The following is a 20555-nucleotide window of genomic DNA, read 5'->3' on the forward strand; positions in this document are numbered from 1 at the left end:
CACTCTACCCTGGGTGATAGAGCCAGACTTTGTCTCAAAAAAAAAAAAAAAAAAATATATATATATATATATATATACATATATATATATGTATATGTGTGTGTGTGTATATATATATGTATATGTATGTATGTACACACACACATCACATTTTCTGTATCCCATCATTTGTTGATGGACACCACTCAGGTTGATTCCATATCTTTGCTATTGTGCATAGTGCTGTGATAAACATATGAGTGCAGGTATCATTTTTTTCTTTTTTATACAGTGATTGCTTTTCCTTTGGGTAGATACCCACTAATGCGATTGCTCAATCAAATGGAAGTTCTATTTTTAGTTATTTGAGAAATCTCCAAACTGTTTGCCATAGAGGTTTTGGTAATTTACATTTCCACCAACAGTGTGTGTTTCCTAAAAAGCAGTTTTTGAAGTCAACTGCCTAAGTATACTTCCTAGCTCTACCATCTGCTAGCTGCATTATCTTGGTCAAATTACTTGAGCCACTCTGTGCCTCAATTTCTTCATTGATAGAACAGGGTTAATAGCAGAACCGAGATCACAGGGTTGTTGTGAGGGTTAAAACAGATAATCTATATAGAAGCTGAATACACTGCTTGACACAAAAGTATTAATTTACTGCTGGCTGTATTAGTTAATGTTTAGGCTAACTTGCTGTAATAACATTGTTTTAAATAAGAAATGTTTATTTCTCCCCTGTAACAGTTGTGAAGAGAGACAAGAGTTCATCCAGGGACCCAGCTGGCCATGTCTCTACTTGCCTATGCATGTAGATTCCATATCTGAGTAACAAGCAGTTGTCTCAACCACATGGGGTTGAAGTAGCTCATCAGTACCTTGTCCACATTCCAGCCCTGAGTAAGGCAATGTGTGGAGAGTAGGCAAGTTCATTCTTGAGGCCATCAAAGCGGAAGAATCCTGATTACTTCCACTCACATTTCATTAACCAAAACCTAGTTCAAATGGCCACACTGATTTGCAAGGGAAGCTGGGAAGTGTCTCCAGCTAGGAAGTCATGTGCCCACCCATCATTTTGAGTGGAGAGGGGATCTATTATTTATTTTTATTTTTATTTTTGAGATGGAGTTTTGCTCTTGTTGCCCAGGCTGGAGTGCAATGGTGTGATCTCGGCTCACTGCAACCTTTGCCTCCTTGGTTCAGGCGATTCTCTGTGCCCAGCCAGGGAATCTATTATTAAAAGGGAAAAAGGAGGCCCACTCTAATGACCTCATTTTACTCTAATTACCTCTCTAAAGATCCTGTGTCCAAATACACTCCCATTCTGAGGTATTTAAGGATTTCAATATGTGAATTTTGGGGGAGACATAATTGTGCACATAGCATGGGTTAAAGAAAGTGGAAATTGTATCCTTTGACTTTTTTTTCTCCACCTTTCTGTGTAAGCAGGAAAGGATATCTTTTGGAAAAAAGATATGGAGAAGAAAATGCCCAGGAATGTATAGAAGCAAGGATCCTGAGTTGCTCTTCTGGTAAGAAGAAAATGAAGGGGATAAAATGGGTCTCTGGGGTACATTGCCTTTAGCTCCAGAAATGTAAATAGGCTCTTAGGCGCCTTCTGTTACAGACTCACGTTCTTAATCCTAATGACAAGAATGCCATTAGGGTTATTAGTAAAAAGATATTTTCATTTTACATTTATGCCTGAACTTTATAAGTTTCCATTTTAAACCAGGAAGTAAACTCAGTCAGCACTTTTATTTATTTATTTTATTTTTATTTTTTGAGACAGAATCTCATTCTGTTGCCCAGGCTGGAGTGCAGTGGTGTGATTTCAACTCACTGCAACCTCTTCCTCCCGGGTTCAAGTGACTCTCCTGCCTCAGCCTCCCAACTAGCTGGGATTACAGGTATGTACCACCACGCCTGGCTAATTTTGTGCTTTTAGTAGAGATGGGGTTTCTCCATGTCGGTCAGACTGGTCTTGAACTCCTGACCTCAAGTGATCTGCTCGCCTCGGCCTCCCAAAGTGCTGGGATTACAGGTATGAGCCACCTCACCAGGCCGTATTTCTTTTTTTTTATTTTTATTTTTTGAGACAGAGTCTTGCTCTGTCGTCAGGCTGGAGTGCAGTGGCGTGATCTCGGCTCACTGCAACCTCCAACTCCCTGGTTCAAGCGATTCTCCTTCCTCAGCCTCCCGAGTGCTGGGATTACAGGCATGTGCCACCATGCCCAGTTAATTTTTGTATTTTTAGTAGAGAAGGGGTTTCACCATGTTGGCCAGGATGGTCTTGATCTCCTGACCTTGTGATCTGCCCACCTTGGCCTCCCAAAGTGCTGGGATTACAGGCATGAGCCACCGTGCCCAGCCATTTTTTGGTATTTCTAGTAGAGATGGGGTTTCACCAGGTTGGCCAGGCTGGTCTTGAACTCCTGACCTCAAGTGATCCACCTTCCTTGGCCTCCCAAAGTGCTGGGATTACAGGTGTGAGTCACCATGCCCAGCCAATCAGTATGTGTGTGTGTGTGTGTGTGTGTGTGTGTGTGTGTGTGTGTATGATATATATATATATATATCAAGGAAATTAGCTGTGAGAATAAAAGGATAAGCAAACTAAGTAATGAATGTGTTCATCACTTTAGTTTTTGATCATTAGCCAGTGTTTAATCTTTAATTATAAGCTGAGTTTCTGTTCCATGCAACTGAAAAAGATCTAACACAGGTGGAATAACTGAAGAAGACTTCATGGGAGCCATAGGATAAAAGCGGCAGAATAGAGGCCAAGTATATTTCAAGGGGGAGGGCCTCTTTTCTTATGACATAGGCATCATAATGAGTACAGTTAGAAGTCTGCCTTTGGATAATGACAGTAATTTACACTGGCAGAGTTGTGTAGCAGGGGTCCTGATTTGAGTCTAAGCTCTGTTCCCTCTAGGACTCAGCCATGGGGGCATCCATCTGGAACACTGGTGGAGTTAGTCCACCTGAGAATACATTCACATAAGGGACAAGATAGCCTTTTGGGAGTCAGAGCTTGTGCATTTAGTTTGAGGCAATGTGAAAAACTGTAAACAATCTCAGATTTCACCCAACTTACAAGCTAAAAAGTTTGCCTGGCACATGGATGCTGGCAGAAGACATCATAGTCCTGAGCCAGAATGAAGAGTTTCTTACAGCAATAGCAATAGTAACAGCCAGAGTATCAATTTTGTGGTTTGTTTTTGGCATTAGTTTGCAAAGTCCCATTTTCCACAGGGAGAGGCAAAGAAGGCCAGATGGCATCTGCCCTTGCAGTGGGCTGCATTATAGAAGAGGAACCTTCAGCTTCAGGAGCCTGAATCTTTTATAATGGCAATAAACTTGCTTGCCCCTTGCTCTGGAAAACCTTATTCCTATCCTCTAAGACTGTTTGCTCTACAAACATCCCCGAAGAGAGAGTCCTGAATGAAGGGCAGTCAGTGCTTCACTCGCCAGATGTGCAGAAATGCAAAACCCATGAAGAATAATCTCTGACTAAACCAGTGTCTGAGCAAAAGGATAATTCTGAGGGTCTGTCCTGGTAACCTCTCACCCATAGTAGCTCATACAGATTCACACCAGAGTTCTAATTTAAGGGGGTTGTAATTTAAGGGGGCTGTGATAAAAGAGTAAAAACTAAAGGGACTGTTTCACTGAAATCCTGTTACGTCACTGAGAGTGCAAGAAATCAGTATCACTGGTATCATTTATTTTGACAAAGCTAATGAATGTGGCTTTGGTACCAAGAGGAGGCATTACCACATCTATAAGCACATTATCACAGTAGCCTGAACTGAAGGGGAGAGTAGAACATACCACCTCTTACTTAAAATGATATGTTCATGGATGCTTGTGGCATTCCAACATTAGCATGAATTTTAAGTTTCCAAGAAATAATTTTAAGTCTCTAAGAAGTTTAGAGCCGGGCGCGGTGGCTCAAGCCTGTAATCCCAGCACTTTGGGAGGCCGAGGGGGGCGGATCACGAGGTCAGGAGATCGAGACCATCCTGGCTAACATGGTGAAACCCCGTCTCTACTAAAAAAAAAAAAAATACAAAAAACTAGCCGGGCGAGGTGGCGGGCGCCTGTAGTCCCAGCTACTCGGGAGGCTGAGGCAGGAGAATGGCGTAAACCCGGGAGGCGGAGCTTGCAGTGAGCTGAGATCCGGCCACTGCACTCCAGCCCAGGCAACAGAGTGAGACTCCGTCTCAAAAAAAAAAAAAAAAAGAAGTTTAGAATGATAAAGTTCCATCAGTACTTGATGATTTTTGGATTATCCCCAAAAAACCCAATCACATTTCCAGCAACGGTTAGTGATTTCTGAACCATCCCCAAAGATCCTGAGAGCAGTAAAGGGCAGTTCCTTAATCTTTTTTCCACATTATCACAAAGAATGGATGATGCTTATCTCAGTGATGTATTTCCATGGATGTACTCAAATTTGGGGGGGGAACACCCCACAACAATTTTATAGGTACATGAAGAAAATAATACTACAAAGTCATTTTGTTAAATAGTCACTTAAGGCTAGGCATCATGGTGGCTCATGCCTATAATCCCAGCACTTGGGGAGGCTGAGGCAGGAGAATCACTTGAGCCCATGAGTTTGAGATTACCCTGGGCAACATAGTGAGACCCCATCTCTACAAAAATTAAAAATTAAAAAAATTAGTCTGGTGTAATGGTGAGCACCTGTAGTTCCAGCTACTAGGGAGGCTCAGATGGGAGGACGCTTGAGCCCGGGAAGTCATGGCCGCAGTGAGCTCTGATTGTGCCACTGCACTCCAGCCTGGGCAACAGAGTGAGACTGTTTCAGAAAAAGAAAAAGAAGCCTTGGGCCCAGTGGCTCACACCTATAATCCCAACTCTATGGGAGGCCAAGGTGGGAGGATCACTTAGGCCCAGGAGTTCGAGATCTGCCTAGGCAACAAGCGAGACACTGCCTCTATAACACATAAAAAAATTAGCGGGGCACGGTGGCATACACCTGTAGTCCCAGCTACTCGGGAAGCTGAGGTGGTAGGGGAGGATCACTTGAGCCCAGGAAGCTGAGGCTGCAGTGAGCTGTGTTCGCACCACTGCACTTCAACCAGGATGATAGAGTGAGACCTTGTCTGTCAAACAAAACAAAAAACAAAACCAAAAACATGTTCACTTAACATTAAGAATTCAACAATAGTGAAATCAGTTATGTAAGAATTGCCAAAATGTAGCATATCTAATTTTTAAATATTATGATTTCTCCCCCAACCTTTACTCACAATACCAATAAAACAAGTACACATTATCTGAAAAGGCATAAAATTTATTGTTAAAAACATAAAATTGGTAGATTCCCTTCACGTTATTAACATAAGGAAGATTTTCACTTTCCTTTGAGAGTTTTCACTGGGCTATCGTAACTGTTAGGACCCTACTAACAATGTTCAGAGCTACTGTTTTTGCGTACTGTAGATGTTGATGCACTCATTCACAATTTTCTCTTCTGTGGGCATGAGTGAAGTTTCCTTTATTTATTAAATTTTTTAGAGATGGGGGTCTCACTTTGTTGCCCATGCTTGAGTGCAGTGGCATGGTCACACCTCTCTGCTGTCCTGAATTCCTGGGCTCGAGCAGTCCTCCCGCCCCATGGGTGAAGCTTTAAAAAGTGAATTTGAAATACAAAAGTACGCCGGGCGCGGTGGCTCAAGCCTGTAATCCCAGCACTTTGGGAGGCCCAGATGGGCGGATCCCGAGGTCAGGAGATCGAGACCATCCTGGCTAACACGGTGAAACCTCGTCTCTACTAAAAATACAAAAAACTAGCCAGGCGAGGTGGCGGGCGCCTGTAGTCCCAGCTACTCCGGAGGCTGAGGCAGGAGAATGGCAGTAAACCCAGGAGGCGGAGCTTGCAGTGAGCTGAGATCCGGCCACTGCACTCCAGCCCAGGTGACAGAGCAAGACTCCGTCTCAAAAAAAAAAAAAAAAAAAAAAAAGAAATACAAAAGTAATTCAAAATGGCCATAAAAATAGGTTGTGGTTTATGTATAATTCCCTGCATGAAACTCCTTTCTCAGGAAATTATATTGGAATGCATGTGAGAAAGTGATTTCTAAAATGCCTCATAATAGTCTGCGTGTGTATACATACCTATACACAGATAAATAATTCAAAACTTTGGTACCTTATTATAGATGCTTGTTTATTTTTGTTTGTTTGTTCTTGAACATCTTGCATACCAAGATAAACTATTTTGGATTATCTAATATCAAAATGTGACATACCCAAACCAAACCAAAACAAAAAAACAAAATATGGACAGGCATGGTAGCTGAGGCCTGCAATCCCACCACTTTTGGAGGCTAAGGTGAGAGAATCACTTGAGCTCAGGACTTCAAGACCAGCCTGAGCAACATAGCAAGATCTCGTCTCTGCCAAAGACAAAAAAAAAAAAAAAAAAAAAAGTGGGGGTGCTGGGCATGGTGGCTGATGTCTGTAATTCTGACACTTTGGGAGGCCAAGGTAGGTGGATCTACTTGAGGTCAGGAGTTCAAGACCAGCCTGACCAACATGGTGAAACCCCATCACTAGTAAAGAAATACAAAATTAGTAGGACGTGGTGGCACACACCTGTAATCCCAGCTACTTGGGAGGCTGAGGCAGGAGAATTGCTTGAACCCGGGAGGTGGAGGTTGCAGTGAGATCACGCCATTGCCCTCCAGCCTGGGCAACAAGGGCCAAACCCCGTTTCAAAAAAAAAAAAAAGAAAATAAACAAAAAAGTGACATACCAATGTGTTATTTCACTAATGTTGCAAGTGCTGAGCAAGAGGACATCTGAGCAGATGATGCTGATGAGGTATTCTCTGAATGTGAGATTTCCTAGGGTGAAGATAAAACAAGCACTAAGGGGACTTTTACATAGGTTAGGGGACTTACCTGTCTGGAAATACTGTAGTATTTGAGTGAAGAAGTTCAATGAGAAAATAATTGAGAGGTTGTTAAAGCTAGTCTAAATGCACCTTATGGCAACCATAGTTACCATGAGAGTTACTGGGAACATCTATTTCTCTGCAACCAGGAGACAATTGGGAACTTGGCTTTTAGTACATTTTACTTTTTCTTTTTTTTCTTTTTGAGACGGAGTCTCACTCTGTTGGCAGCCTGGAGTGCAGTGGCACCATCTCGGCTCACTGCAACCTCCGCCTTCCGGGTTCAAGCAATTCTCCTGCCTCAGCCTCCCAAGTAGCTGGGACAACAGGCTCACGCCATTAAGCCCGGTTTACTTTATTTTTTTAAAATTATTATTATTATTATTATTATTTCACTAGAGACGGGGTCTCACCATGTTTTCCAGGCTGGTCTCAAACTCCTAGGCTCAAGTGATCCTCCTGCTTCAGTCTCCCAAGGTGCTGGGATTACAGGTGTGAGCCTACGTGCCTAGCCCCATTTTACTTTTCTTAGAGCATATTTAACACTTGGGTTTATATTTCATTATTCGTGCATCTCTCTCTCCTTCCTAGATTGTAACATCCTGAAGGGTATTGGTTGTCTATTTTTACTCTTAGAATCCCCCACAGTGCCTCACATCCAGTGTCCAGGGTTGTTTAGAACTTGAAACTGGGGAAAAACCGAGGAAGAGTCCCCAAAGAAGGACACTATGATTTTTTTTTTTTTTAAGAGACAAAGTCTCACACTGATGCCCAGGCTGGAGTGCAGTGGTGCAGCCATAACTCAGTGCAGCCTTGAACTCCTGAGCTCAAGCAATCCTCTCTCAGGCTCCTGAGTAGCTAGGATTACAGGAGCGTGCCATTATGCCTGGCTTATTTTTTTAACTTATTTTTTGTAGAGACAGGGTTTCACTATGTTGCCCAGGCTGATGTTCAACCCTTGGCCTCAAGCAATCCTCCCACCTCCAGCCTCCCAAAGCACTGAGATACAGTCGTGACCCACCACACCCGGCTCTCTTCTTCTATAAACTATGGCCAAGATTCCTACTTTTGGGAGCATTCTTGGTGTTTGCAGTTTCTGAGCATGATTCTCCAGTCAACTGAAAATCCTCTGATATAGTTCCAACAAATTCCCCTTTGCTTACGTTAGCTGAAATTGGTTTCCCTTGCTTACAACCAAAGAACTGTGACAGGAGAAAACAAAGGCAGTTGGTCGGGCACGGTGGCTCACACCTGTAGTCCCACCACTCTGGGAGACCAAGGCTGACAGATTACCTGAAGTTGGGAGTTTGAGACCAGCCTGGCCAACATGGTGAAACCCTGTCTCTACTAAAAATACATAGTTAGCTGGGCGTGGTGGCAGGTGGCTGTAGTCCCAGCTACTCTGGAGGCAGGAGAATCGCTTGCCCGGGAGATGGAAGTTGCAGTGAGCCAAGATCATACCACTGCACTCCAGCCTGGGCCACAAGAGCGAAACTCTGTCTCAAAAAACAAAAACAAAGAGAAAACCAAAGGCAGCCATCTTCCTCCAGTTTTCAGCAGTCTCTCCTGGTACCTCTCCATCTAAATCCGTCTTTCCAGGTCCCACCACAAAAGTACTTGGAGCCGGGCGCGGTGGCTCAAGCCTGTAATCCCAGCACTTTGGGAGGCCGAGGCGGGCGGATCACGAGGTCAGGAGATCGAGACCATCCTGGCTAACACGGTGAAACCCCGTCTCTACTAAAAATACAAAAAACTAGCCGGGCGAGGTGGCGGGCGCCTGTAGTCCCTGCTACTCCGGAGGCTGAGGCAGGAGAATGGCCTAAACCCGGGAGGCGGAGCTTGCAGTGAGCTGAGATCCGGCCACTGCACTCCAGCCCGGGCGACAGAGCAAGACTCCGTCTCAAAAAAAAAAAAAAAAAAAAGTACTTGGAATTGTTCAAGCCTTAGTTCTTGAGGCCCCAAACACTACATTCACATTGTTCATGGGGCAATTTTTAAATAAAAAATGTGTGAAAGAAATCCTCTTAGAAATTTAACATGTAACTTTTAACATGCTACTGAATTTCAGCAAGCATGTGGAAATACTGGAAAGGCAGCTGTAGATGAAACAGCCAAGGGAGAGCCAACAATTATGGCTGGTGTTAAGTTAGATGAGTTGAAATAAGAGACAAATACATCCTAGGATTGTATTAAGGCATATGCAAGAAAAAGGAGGGAAGCAATTATTTTTGCTTTATTTGGCACTGGGCAGGCTTCAGTTGGAACAAACTATATTTAAGTTCACATGTCATACTATATAAAGAGAAAAAACTTGGACAGTGTTCAGAGAACAGCAACTGATTAAAGGTTTGTGAAATTAGACCTATGGGAAATTGTGAAAAGAACTGGGCAAGTTCAGTCAAATGCAAGACATCCAGGTATGATGAATGATGAACAATTAACTGTAAGTATGTGAAGAGATGGTTACCAAGTCTCAGGTATAGGTGACACAGAAAGGTAAATCATGGGATTGAAAAAACAAACAGGCCAGGTGTGGGGGCTCACACCTGCAATCCCAGCACTTTGGGAGGCCGAGGTGGAAGGATCACTTGAGCCCAGGAGTTTGAGATCAGCCTAGGAAACAAAGCGAGACCCTATTTCTACAAAAAATAGAGAAAATTAGCTGGTCATGGTGGTGTGCACCTGTGGTCCCAGCCACTCGAGAGGTTGAGGTGAGATGGTCACTTGGGCCCAGGATGTCGAGGGGGCAGTGAGCTGTGACTGCGCTACTGCACTCCAGAGAGATATCCTGCCTCAACAAATCGCATAGCAATGGAAGTAGAGACCAAATATTGTGAAAAGGTTAAACCAAAAAGCTTTAAAGAAACTGATGGAGTTATAATTTAGAATTCTGTATATACTATTACTGAAACAATTGAATTCAATTTTATACTTATACTTAATTAATTAGAAATAACTTAGAAGAAAAAGTTTTCGATGGGTTGCATTTTTTTTTTTTTTTAATTTAAAGACAGAGTTTCACTCTTTGACCCAGGCTGGAGAGCAATGGCGTGATCTTGGCTTGCTGCAACCTCTGCCTCCTGGGTTCTAGCGATTCTCCTGCCTCAGCCTCCCAAGTAGCTGGGATTATAGGCACCTGCCACCACACCCAGCTAATTTTTGTATTTTTTTTTTTTTTTTTTTTTTGAGACGGAGTCTTGCTCTGTCGCCCAAACTGGAGTGCAGTGGCCAGATCTCGGCTCACTGCAAGCTCCGCCTTTCGGGTTCACGCCATTCTCCTGCCTCAGCCTCCCGAGTAGCTGGGACTACAGGCGCCCGCCACCTCGCCCAGCTAGTTTTTTTGTATTTTTTAGTAGAGACGGGGTTTCACCAGGTTAGCCAGGATGGTCTTGATCTCCTGACCTTGTGATTCGCCCGTCTCGGCCTCCCAAAGTGCTGGGATTACAGGCTTGAGCCACCGTGCCCAGCCCTAGATAACGGTCTTTTATTGGATATGTCTTACAAATATTTTCTCCCAATCTGTGGCTTCTTTTTATCCACTTGACATTGTCTTTTCCAGAGCACAAATTTTCAATTTTAAGGAAGTCCAACTTATTGGACTTATTGGTTCTTTCTTTCATGTATCATGCCTTTGGTGTTGTACCTAAAAAGTCATTGCAAAACCCTAGGTCGTCTGGATTTAATTCTGTCTTATCTTTTAGGTGTTTTAAGGCTTTTGCATTGCATTTTATATCTAGACATATGACTTTTTTTTTTTTTTGAGATGGAGACTCACTCTGTTGCCCATGGTGGAGTGCAGTGGTGCGATCTCAGCTCACTGCAACTTCCGCCTCCCAGATTCAAGCAATTTTCCCGCCTCAGCCTCGTGAGTAGCTGGGATTACAGGCACCCACCACCATGCCCATCTAATTTTTGAATTTTTAATAGAGACAGGGTTTCACCATGTTGGTCAGGCTGGTCTCGAACTCCTGACCTCAGGTGATCCACCTGCCTCAGCCTCCCAAAGTGCTGGGATTATAGGTGTGAACTACCGTGCCCAGCCAGAAAGTCTTGAAGTTGGGTAGTGCCATCCTCTAACTTTGTTAATCTCCTTCAATATTGCGTTGCTTATTCTTGGTCTTTTCCCTCCTCTATATAAACTTCATTATTATTATTTTTTGGTGAGACGGAATCCTGCTCTGTCACCCAGGCTGGAGTGCAGTGGTGCAATCTCAGCTCACCTCAAACTTTCCCTCCTGGGCTCAAGGGATTCTCCTGCCTCAGCCTCCTGAGTAGCTGGGATTACAGGCACCCGCCACCATGCCCAGCTAATTTTTGTATTTTTAGTAGAGATGGGGTTTTACCATGTTGACCAGGCTGGTTTCAAATTCCTGATCTCAGGTGATCCACTTGATTCGGCCTCTCAAAGTGCTGGGATTACAGGTATGAGCTACTACACTTGGCCTCCACTTGTTCTTTAAAGTATTTTTAAAACAATTTTTCCTTGCTTTGCTTTTGCTCTGGCAATAACCAGGTCGTTTCTCTGCCATTCCTCCCTCAAATCCTACTGATTTTTTTTTTTTTTTTTTTTTTTTTTTTAGACAAAGTCTCACTCTGTCGCCCAGGCTGGAGTGCAGTGGCACAATCTTGGCTCACTGCAACCTCTGCTTCCCGGTGGTTCTCCTGCCTCAGCCTCCTGAGTAGCTGGGACTACAGGTGTGTGCCACCACGCCCAGGTAATTTTTGTATTTTTAGTAGAGATGGGTTTTGCCATGTTGACCAGGATGTTTTCCATCTCGTGACCTCATGATCCACCCGCCTCGGCCTCCCAAAGTGCTGGGAATACAGGGGTAAGCCACTGTGCCTGGCCTATTTTTTTGTAGTTTTAGTTGAGATGGGGTTTTACCATCTTGGCCAGGCTGGTCTTGAAATCCTGACCTCGTGATCCACCTGCCTCAGCCTCCCAAGGTGCTGGAATTACAAGTGTGAGCCACCGCGCCCAGCCTATAATGCAGTTTTAATTTTTATTTCTTTTCTTTTCTTCTTTATTGGTTGGTTTTTTTTGTTTGTTTTTTTGAGACGGATTCTCACTCTGTCTCACTATGTTGCCTAGGCTAGACTTGAAATCCTGGGATCGTGGGGTCCTCCTGCCTGAGCCTCCTGAGTAGCTGGGGCTACAGGTGCATGCCACGGCACCCAGCTAGAATGCTGGAATTCTAGAATGCTAGACTTCCTTTCATTTCTCATTCCTTTTCTGTTTTATTTAGAGTAGCTTCTTTAACGTTCTCTGTAGAGCCCTATTTCCTTTGTAATTGGTATGAAGATTTTATACATGTATGAATGTATTATGTGTATAATTTTTTTGTTGTAATTTATCCCATGAGGCCTGGATTATTATGTTCATTTAGTTTGCTACTATATACTTAAAACTTAGCATAATGACTGCTAGCACATAGTAGGAGCTCAATAAACATTTGCTAAAAGAAGGAAGACTCAGTATATTTTTATTGAAATGATTCACCGATACCAAACTATCTGAATAGTTTGTTCTTTATATCTTTTTATATGTACCCTTTAGAAAAAGGTAAAAACGTCCCTGAACTATGGCTTATGGGCTATCAGACTAGCCACTTGACATAGCATGATCTTGGAAAAATGAGCCATTTGAGAATACCACAAATACAAAAACTTTAATTCTGAAACACTCCACTGCTATCCCCAACATCCCCAAATGGTGTTGGGTATTTTTTTTTTTTTTTTTTTTGAGACGGATTCTCGCTCTGTCCCCCAGGCCAGAGTACAGTGGTGTGATCTTGGCTCACTACAAGTTCTGCCTCCTGGGTTCACACCATTCTCCTGCCTCAGCCTCCCGATTAGCTGGGACTACAGGCGCCTGCCACTACACCCGGCTAAATTATTATTATTATTTTTTGTATTTTTAGTAGAGATGGGGTTTCACCATGTTAGCCAGGATGGTCTCAATCTCCTGACCTCATGATCCACCCGCCTTGGCCTCCCAAAGCGTGTTAGCTTTTATGACAATTTAAACATATATAGGCTGGGCACGGTGGCTCACGCCTGTAATCTCAGCACTTTGGGAGGCCAAGGAGGGTAGATCACCTGAAGTCAGGAGTTCGGGACTAGCCTGGTCAACATAGTTAAACCCTGTCTCTACTAAAAATACAAAAATTAGCCGGGTGTGGTGGCGGGTGCCTGTAAGCCCAGCTACTTGGGAGACTGAGGCAGGAGAATTGCTTGAACCTAGGAGGCGGAGGTTGCAGTGAGCTGAGATCATGCCACTGCACTCCAGCCTGGGCGACAGAGCAAGACTCGGTCTCAAAAACAAACAAACAAAATATAGATCCTGAAACTACTTGCAAAAAGAAAAAAAATTTAAAAATAAACATATGAAAGGTATATGCAGTTCCAAATATCAGCTTACAGTAATATGATTGTAAGTCATGGGTGAGGGACTAAAACAAACATACACTAAACTGGACAAACAGGTTTTTGAGTCTATTAGAGTCCAAAGGTGGCAAAGTTATAGTTAAACGAATAGTGCACAAATAAAAATTGTTAAAAGAACAGTGGTGAAAGGAGAGAGAGGGGAGTCACTTACTGAGAAATACATTTTTGTGAGTAGTACACATATTCTTGACCAAGTGGGTATAGGACACAGACTGCTGTGTGGCCACAAAGGGGACTAAATGAAAGAGGATAGATGGATTTTTTTTTTTTTTTTTTTTTTTTTTTCTGGGACGAAGTCTCACTCTGTTGCCCAGGCTGGAGTGCAGTGGCATGATCTCAGCTAGCGATTCAAACGATTCTCCTGCCTCAGCCTCCCAAGTAGCTGGGATTACAGGCCCACCACCACACCCATCTAATTTTTGTATTTTTATTAGAGATGGGGTTTCATCATGTTGGCCAGGATGGTCTCGATCTCTTGACCTCGTGATCCTCCCTCCTTGGCCTCCCAAAGTGCTAGGATTACAGGTGTGAGCCATCATACCCAGCCAGATGATAGATGGATTCTTTTTTTAGCTCACTACAACCTCTGCTTCCCGGATTCAAGCGAATCTCCTGCCTCAGCCTCCTGAGTAGTTGGGACTACAGGCATGCGCCACCACAGCCAGCTAATTTTTGTATTTTTAGTAGAGATGGAGTTTCACCATGTTGGCCAGGATGGTCTCGATCTCTTGACCGCGTGATCTGCCCGCCTCGGCCTCCCAAAGTGCTGGGATTACAGGCGTCAGCCACCGCACCCAGCCTGATAGATGGACTCTTTTTTTTTTTTTTTTGGCATATATATATATTTTATTTTACTTTATTAAATCTTACTAATATTCTGTAAGGGACAAACCAGACGAGTAGGCTATAGTGAAGAAATCTTATTTTGGAGAGTTAAGAAACCACTATGATACTTCCAGGTATTATCTTCAGTGATGCTTCTTATCTTTATTCAGGGAATTCAGGCAATATTCAGCTCCTACAGCTACCACAAATGCAGCAAATCCCCATTTGAATCCTTTAAAGAATACATCAAAAAAAGGAAACAGGCTTTGCAAAGCCGCCCATGTATCTCCAAGCTTCATTGCGGCCCATGGATCCCTTAGCCCTTTTGCAGCCAGCTTCTTCTGGATATCTTCTAATGGTGTCCCTTCTATCTTCCATTGTCTATAATCTGGAAGTTCCATTTTATGGTGTCCATGTTCATGTTCATGTCCATAGGCCATGTCTCTTGGTGGAGGAGATGGAATCACAGAAACATACAGGCAGCTTCTAACGCAGTGTTTTTCAACCAATTTTTAATTATTGTCCCTGACTGCAATCTGACCTCTCAGGACACTCCTGGATTCTTATAAATCCAATCCCATTACTGAAAAGCAACTCCAAGCACAGGCCCTATAATAGGTCAGTAAGCATCTTTATCATCCCCATCCATGTAAATTCCTTTCATTTTACTAACATGCTATAAAATAAACAGAATACATAGTCATAAAACATGGAACTTCAAGACTAAATACAAGAAACAAAGATTTAAAACAAGGGTATATTTTTTATAAATGGCCAGTCCTCTATGACTGCCTAACGTAATTGCTGCATATCAGACTTCCACATAAGATTTAGTTGGAAGAAAGGCTTCTTCTATTACTTTAAAAAATCTAAAAACTGCCTGTCTAAACAATGGCAAAACTATTACAAATACATGTGGATTTAGGCCTGGTGTGGTGGCTCACACCTGTAATCCTAGCACTTTGGGAAGTCGAGGAGGGCAGATCACTTGAGCCCAGGAGTTCGAGACCAGCCTGGGCAACATGGTGAGACTCCGTCTCCACTAAAAATACAAAAAGGAGATGGGCATGGGGGTGGGCACCTATAATCTCAGCTGCTCAGGAGGCTGAGGTGGGAGGATCACCCGAGCCTGGGAGGTTGAGGCTGCAGTGAGCCGTGATTGTGACACTGCACTCCAGCCTGCGTGACAGAGTAAGACCCTGTCTCAAACAACAATAATAACAAAAACAAAAACCCACAAATACATGTGAATTAAAAAAAAAAAGCAGCATTTCAAAATGCTTTGGTTGACTTAACCTAAGTAAAGCCAAAAATCATCAAATATTCCATGGCACACAAAGATCTAAAATGCAGAAAATATAATGCACAAAAATATTTTCGTATTAATACATTAATTAACATATTGTTGAATTCTGGATTTTGCTGACTTACAAATAGGCACGAAAGAAGTACATCTGAGTTTGAGGTGTATCCCTAGCCTTCAAAACTCAATCACAGTGTTTTGCAATCTTAGGCACATGTCTAATGTATGACTTGTATAAAAAGGACAGGTTGTCCTTAATACTTGAAGATTAAGTAGCTAGACTAGTGCATGTTTTGCCTATAGCCCTCCCCATGCTGATGAGATACTATTACACTCTTCACAGCTATGATTTTGCTTGCTAGGACCCCATCTTCAGTCAGTTTGGGCCGGTATAACAAAGTACCATAAACTGGAAGACTTAAAGACAATTTATTTCTCACAGCTCCGGAGGCTGAAAGTCCAAGATCAGAGTGCCAGTGTAGGGTTCTGGTGAGGGTTCTTTTCCAGGCCGACTTCTTGTATCCTTACATGGCAGAAAGGGAGTGAGCTAGCTCTCTGGACTCTTCTTATATGGCACTAATCCCATCCATGAGGGTTCCACCCTCATGACCTATTACCTCCCAAAGACCCCATCTCCAAAACCCATCACATTGGGAATTAGGTTTCAACATATGAACAGAAAGGGAAACCTACGTCCATAACCAGCCCTGTTTTTGCTTGTGGCTCCACTTCTGCCTAATGAGATTAAATGATACTTTTTTTCTTAAATGTAAATTTTTTTTGCCTAAAACTGTTGCGTATCACCATCCTGTTTTGAGTTAAAGATAAAATATTTCCCAGTTTCTTCAGCCTTTACCATAAACTATTGTTTTCCCACCATAATGGCTTTAAAAAGTAGAATAAATACTGCAGTCAAGACATCACCTTAAGTTAAATTATTTTTTTGTTGTTTCTTGAGACAGGGCCTTGCTCTGTTGTGCAGGCTGGAGTGCAGTGGCATGATCATGACTCGCTGCAGCCTCAACCTCCAGGGCTCAAGCAATTCACCCACCTTGGCATCCCAAGTAGCTAGAACTACAGACATATAGTATCATGCCAGCTTAATTTTTTTTTTTTTTTTTTTTTTTTGAGACGGAGTCTTGCTCTGTCGCCCGGGCTGGAGTGCAGTGGCCGGACCTCAGCTCACTGCAAGCTCCGCCTCCTGGGTTTACGCCATTCTCCTGCCTCAGCCTCCGAAGTAGCTGGGACTACAGGCGCCCGCCACCTCGCCCGGCTAGTTTTTTGTATTTTTAGTAGAGACGGGGTTTCACCATGTTAGCCAGGATGGTCTCGATCTCCTGACCTCGTGATCCACCCGTCTCGGCCTCCCAAAGTGCTGGGATTACAGGCTTGAGCCACCGCTCCCGGCCAACCCAGCTTAATTTTTTAATTTTAATTTTTAGTAGAGAAAAGGTGATATGGTTTGGCTTTGTCCCCACTCAAATCTCATCTTGAATTGTAGCTCCCAGAACTCCCATGTGTGGTGGGAGGGACCCGGTGGGAGATAACTGAATCGTGGGGGTAGTTTCCCCACACTGTTCTCATGGTGGTGAATAAATCTCACGAGATCTGACAATTTCATAAGGGGTTTCCCCTTTAGATTGGCTCTCATTTCTCTTTTGTCTGCCGCCACCTAAGACGTGCCTTTCACCTTCCGTCATGATTGTGAGGCCTCTCCAGCCACATGGAACTGTGAGTCCACTAAACCTCTTTTTCTTTATAAATTACCCAGTCTTGGGTATGTCTTTACAAGCAGCATGAGAATGGACTAATACACGAGGGCTGATCTCAAACTCCTGACCTCAAGCAATCCTCCTGCCTTGGCATCCCAAAGTATTGGGATTACAGGCATGAACTACTGCACCTAGCCTAAGGTCAATTCTTGAATACAGAGACTGTATAAAGATAGGACATTCATAATTTGGACTCTTAAACATAAACCAACTCTTCAAAGCCTTTGCATCATCTCATCAGTGTTGCCTGAAGTTTTTGAGCAAGTATCTCAATTTGCTAGGGCTGCTGTAACAAAGTATCACAAACTGGATAGTTTAAACAACAGACATTTGCCTCACAGTTCCGGAGGCTGCAAGTCCAAGATCAAGGTGAGCAGGACTGATCCTTCTGAGGGCTGTGAGGAGAATATGTCCCAGGACCCTCCCCTTGCTTCTGACAGTTTGCTGGCTACCTTTGGAGTTTCTTGGCTTGTAAAAGCATTACCCCAATGTCCGCCTTTACCTTCAAAAGGCGTAGGCATTCTTCCTGTTTGTGTGTGTGTGTTCAAATTTTCTGTTCTTGAAAGGACATGAGTCACACTGGATCAGGGACTGGGGGGCCGCCTTATTGCTGCTTCTTTTCTTCTTTCACTTTTGTTTGTTTGTTTGTTTGAGACGGAGTCTCGCTCTATCTCCTAAGCTGGAGTGTAGTGGTGTGATATCGGCTCACTGCAAACTCCACCTCCCAGATTTAAGCGATTCTCCCACCTCAACCTCCCAAGTAGCTGGGATTACAGGTGTCTGCCACCAAAATACAAAATAATTTTTGTATTTTCAGTAGAGACGGGGTTTCACCATGTTGTCCAGGTTGGTCTTGAACTCCTGACCTCAGGTGATCCACCCACCTTGGCCTCCCCAGAGTGCTGGGATTACAGGTGTGAGCCACCATGCCTGGCCTCCTATCGCTTCTTAACTTGACCTCACTAACTATTACATCTGCAATGATCGTATTTCCAAATAAGGTCACAGTTTGAGATAATGGGGGTTAGAACTTAAACATGAATTTTTGAGGTACACAATTTAACCTGTAATACACTATATTATGTCTGTATTTATTTACAAATTATTTTGATCCAGTACTATAATAACAATTATACACATTGCAACTCCTACACAATTTGAAATTTTAAAATTAAGACAAAGGTAACTATATATAGAATCAGTATGTTTTCTGAACCCTTATAGATTGTCTTGCACACTCCTGGATTACACACATCTCATCAATCTCAAGAATAAAATCAAACTCTCTGGCTTGACAACCTTCCACAATCTGACCTTTGTTTTCTCGCCAGCCTCATCTACTGTCATTCACAACATTTCCAGCATTCCAACTGGTCTGAACTTTTGCAGTTTCCCTTGTACACTAGGCTCTTTCTTCATTCAACAACTCTATGCATGCTGTCTTCTGCTACTGGAATGCCCTCATTCTCCTTGCTTCCTATGAACACATGGTAAACTCCAATCATCTTCCGAAACTCGGTTCAAATGTCATCTCCCCTGGGGAGCCTTCACTTACTGCTCTAGGCAGCATGAAGCATTTTGTCAGTGCCAGTAGCACCTTGGTCATATCTTTATTATTGCAAATTTCTGTTTACAGATATAATGTCAGGTGGAACCGATAGCTGGCCTACAAAAACAATGCAATTTCAGGTGGTTCTACTTAACATTCCCTAGACAACAAGTCCACCGAGAGCAGGGACTGTGTTTCATTTATTTTATATTTCCAGTCACTAAAATGGGGTTTGGCATAAAGTAAATGCCTAACACAGGCTTTCTGAAATTAAGGAAAAGCTTACTTTAACACCGCAAACAGTCTACTTGCAGATTTTCCTTTTCGAGAATGGGGTCGTAACTTGATCTCTTCCATAACAATTACTATTAACTATTACTTAAATTTTCTTTGGCTTTATTTAGCTTAACATTATTTTATTTTATTTATTTTATTTTTTTGAGACGGAGTCTCGCTCTGTCACCCAAGCTGGAGTGCTGTGGCCGGATCTCAGCTCACTGCAAGCTCCGCCTCCCGGGTTCACGCCATTCTCCTGCCTCAGCCTCCCGGGTAGCTGGGACTACAGGCGCCGCCACCTCGCCCGGCTAGTTTTTTTTGTAGTTTTTAGTAGAGACGGGGTTTCACCGTGTTAGCCAGGATGGTCTCGATCTCCTGACCTCGTGATCCACCCGTCTCGGCCTCCCAAAGTGCTGGGATTACAGGCTTGAGCCACCGCGCCCGGCCGCTTAACATTATTTTAAACAATTCCTCCCCCTCTTTGTTTGCTTCTGTATATGTCGTAAAATATCTTCAAAAAAATATACTCTTTTTTTGGTGGTTATTTTTAATTGGTCACTGGGGTTTCACTATGCTGCCCAGGTTGGGCTCAAGTGATCCTCTTGCTTCAGCTTACTGGGTAGCTGGGAATATAAGCATTTGCCACTGTGCCTGGCCTTATTTTTAAAAAAATACAGAAAAATCAGGAACAAGGTACCTAAGTACTGTTTTGTAACCAATACCAAAGTATTTCACAATTTTACTGTCTTACTTTCAAAATATTTTAATGCTTTCAGATGAGAATTACAAGTAATCATAAGTAGGAATATATATAGGAAAGCTAAAGAGATGAGCTGTGTAAAATGAATATGACATTTAAAATTCTGACAATTTTTTAGTAGCAGCAAAGGTAAATCTAATTCCCAAATTTCAATTGTCCCTAATATTATTTGGTTTGAAGAAAAGCTGTGATAACGGCAACAGTGTTTAAGTATTACAAGGGTAGTTAAAAGGCAAATTGGTCCGATCTGACATGTGGATCTGGCCAACTGAAGTTAGAAAGCAGTACCTGGTGAAGTCTGTGAGGAATTAGCAGGAAGTGAAAATGGTTATGTGAACATTTTTCACTCTTCCTCATTAAAGTCCTTAAGTTAACAAAAGTTATTTACTGACTCTTCAGCATGCCAAGGCTGTCAAGGGCAACACTTTACACAATCTGGCTCTCACCCATTTTAGAGAGCCCTCTCCTTTTATGGCACTTTGTGTCCTTTATCCTTGAATCACAATGAACTTCTCACAAAGAATACCACATTGAATGTGTCATTACTCTCCATCTCTTTCCAAATGCTTGTTCCTCAGCCTAGAAAGTCTTTCCCCATGTTCTTTGCCTACGAATTTCATTATATTATTAATTACATTGTCACACAGTGCTGGGCACATTGTAGACACTTAATACTGTTTGATTGTCATCAGTAATAAATGAGATCACAGTCT

General features: G+C 42.9%; 1 pseudogene across 1 annotated transcript; it reads right to left on the reverse strand.

The window, feature by feature from the left end:
- Positions 1-14243: 14243 nt before the first annotated feature.
- LOC115898264 lies at positions 14244-16506 on the reverse strand (annotated as a pseudogene). The gene has a single exon (XR_004057954.1). The product of XR_004057954.1 is annotated as an NADH dehydrogenase [ubiquinone] 1 beta subcomplex subunit 3-like (transcript).
- Positions 16507-20555: the final 4049 nt, after the last annotated feature.

Source organism: Rhinopithecus roxellana, chromosome 6 (assembly GCF_007565055.1).
Source record: "Rhinopithecus roxellana isolate Shanxi Qingling chromosome 6, ASM756505v1, whole genome shotgun sequence".
Lineage (NCBI taxonomy): Eukaryota > Metazoa > Chordata > Mammalia > Primates > Cercopithecidae > Rhinopithecus > Rhinopithecus roxellana.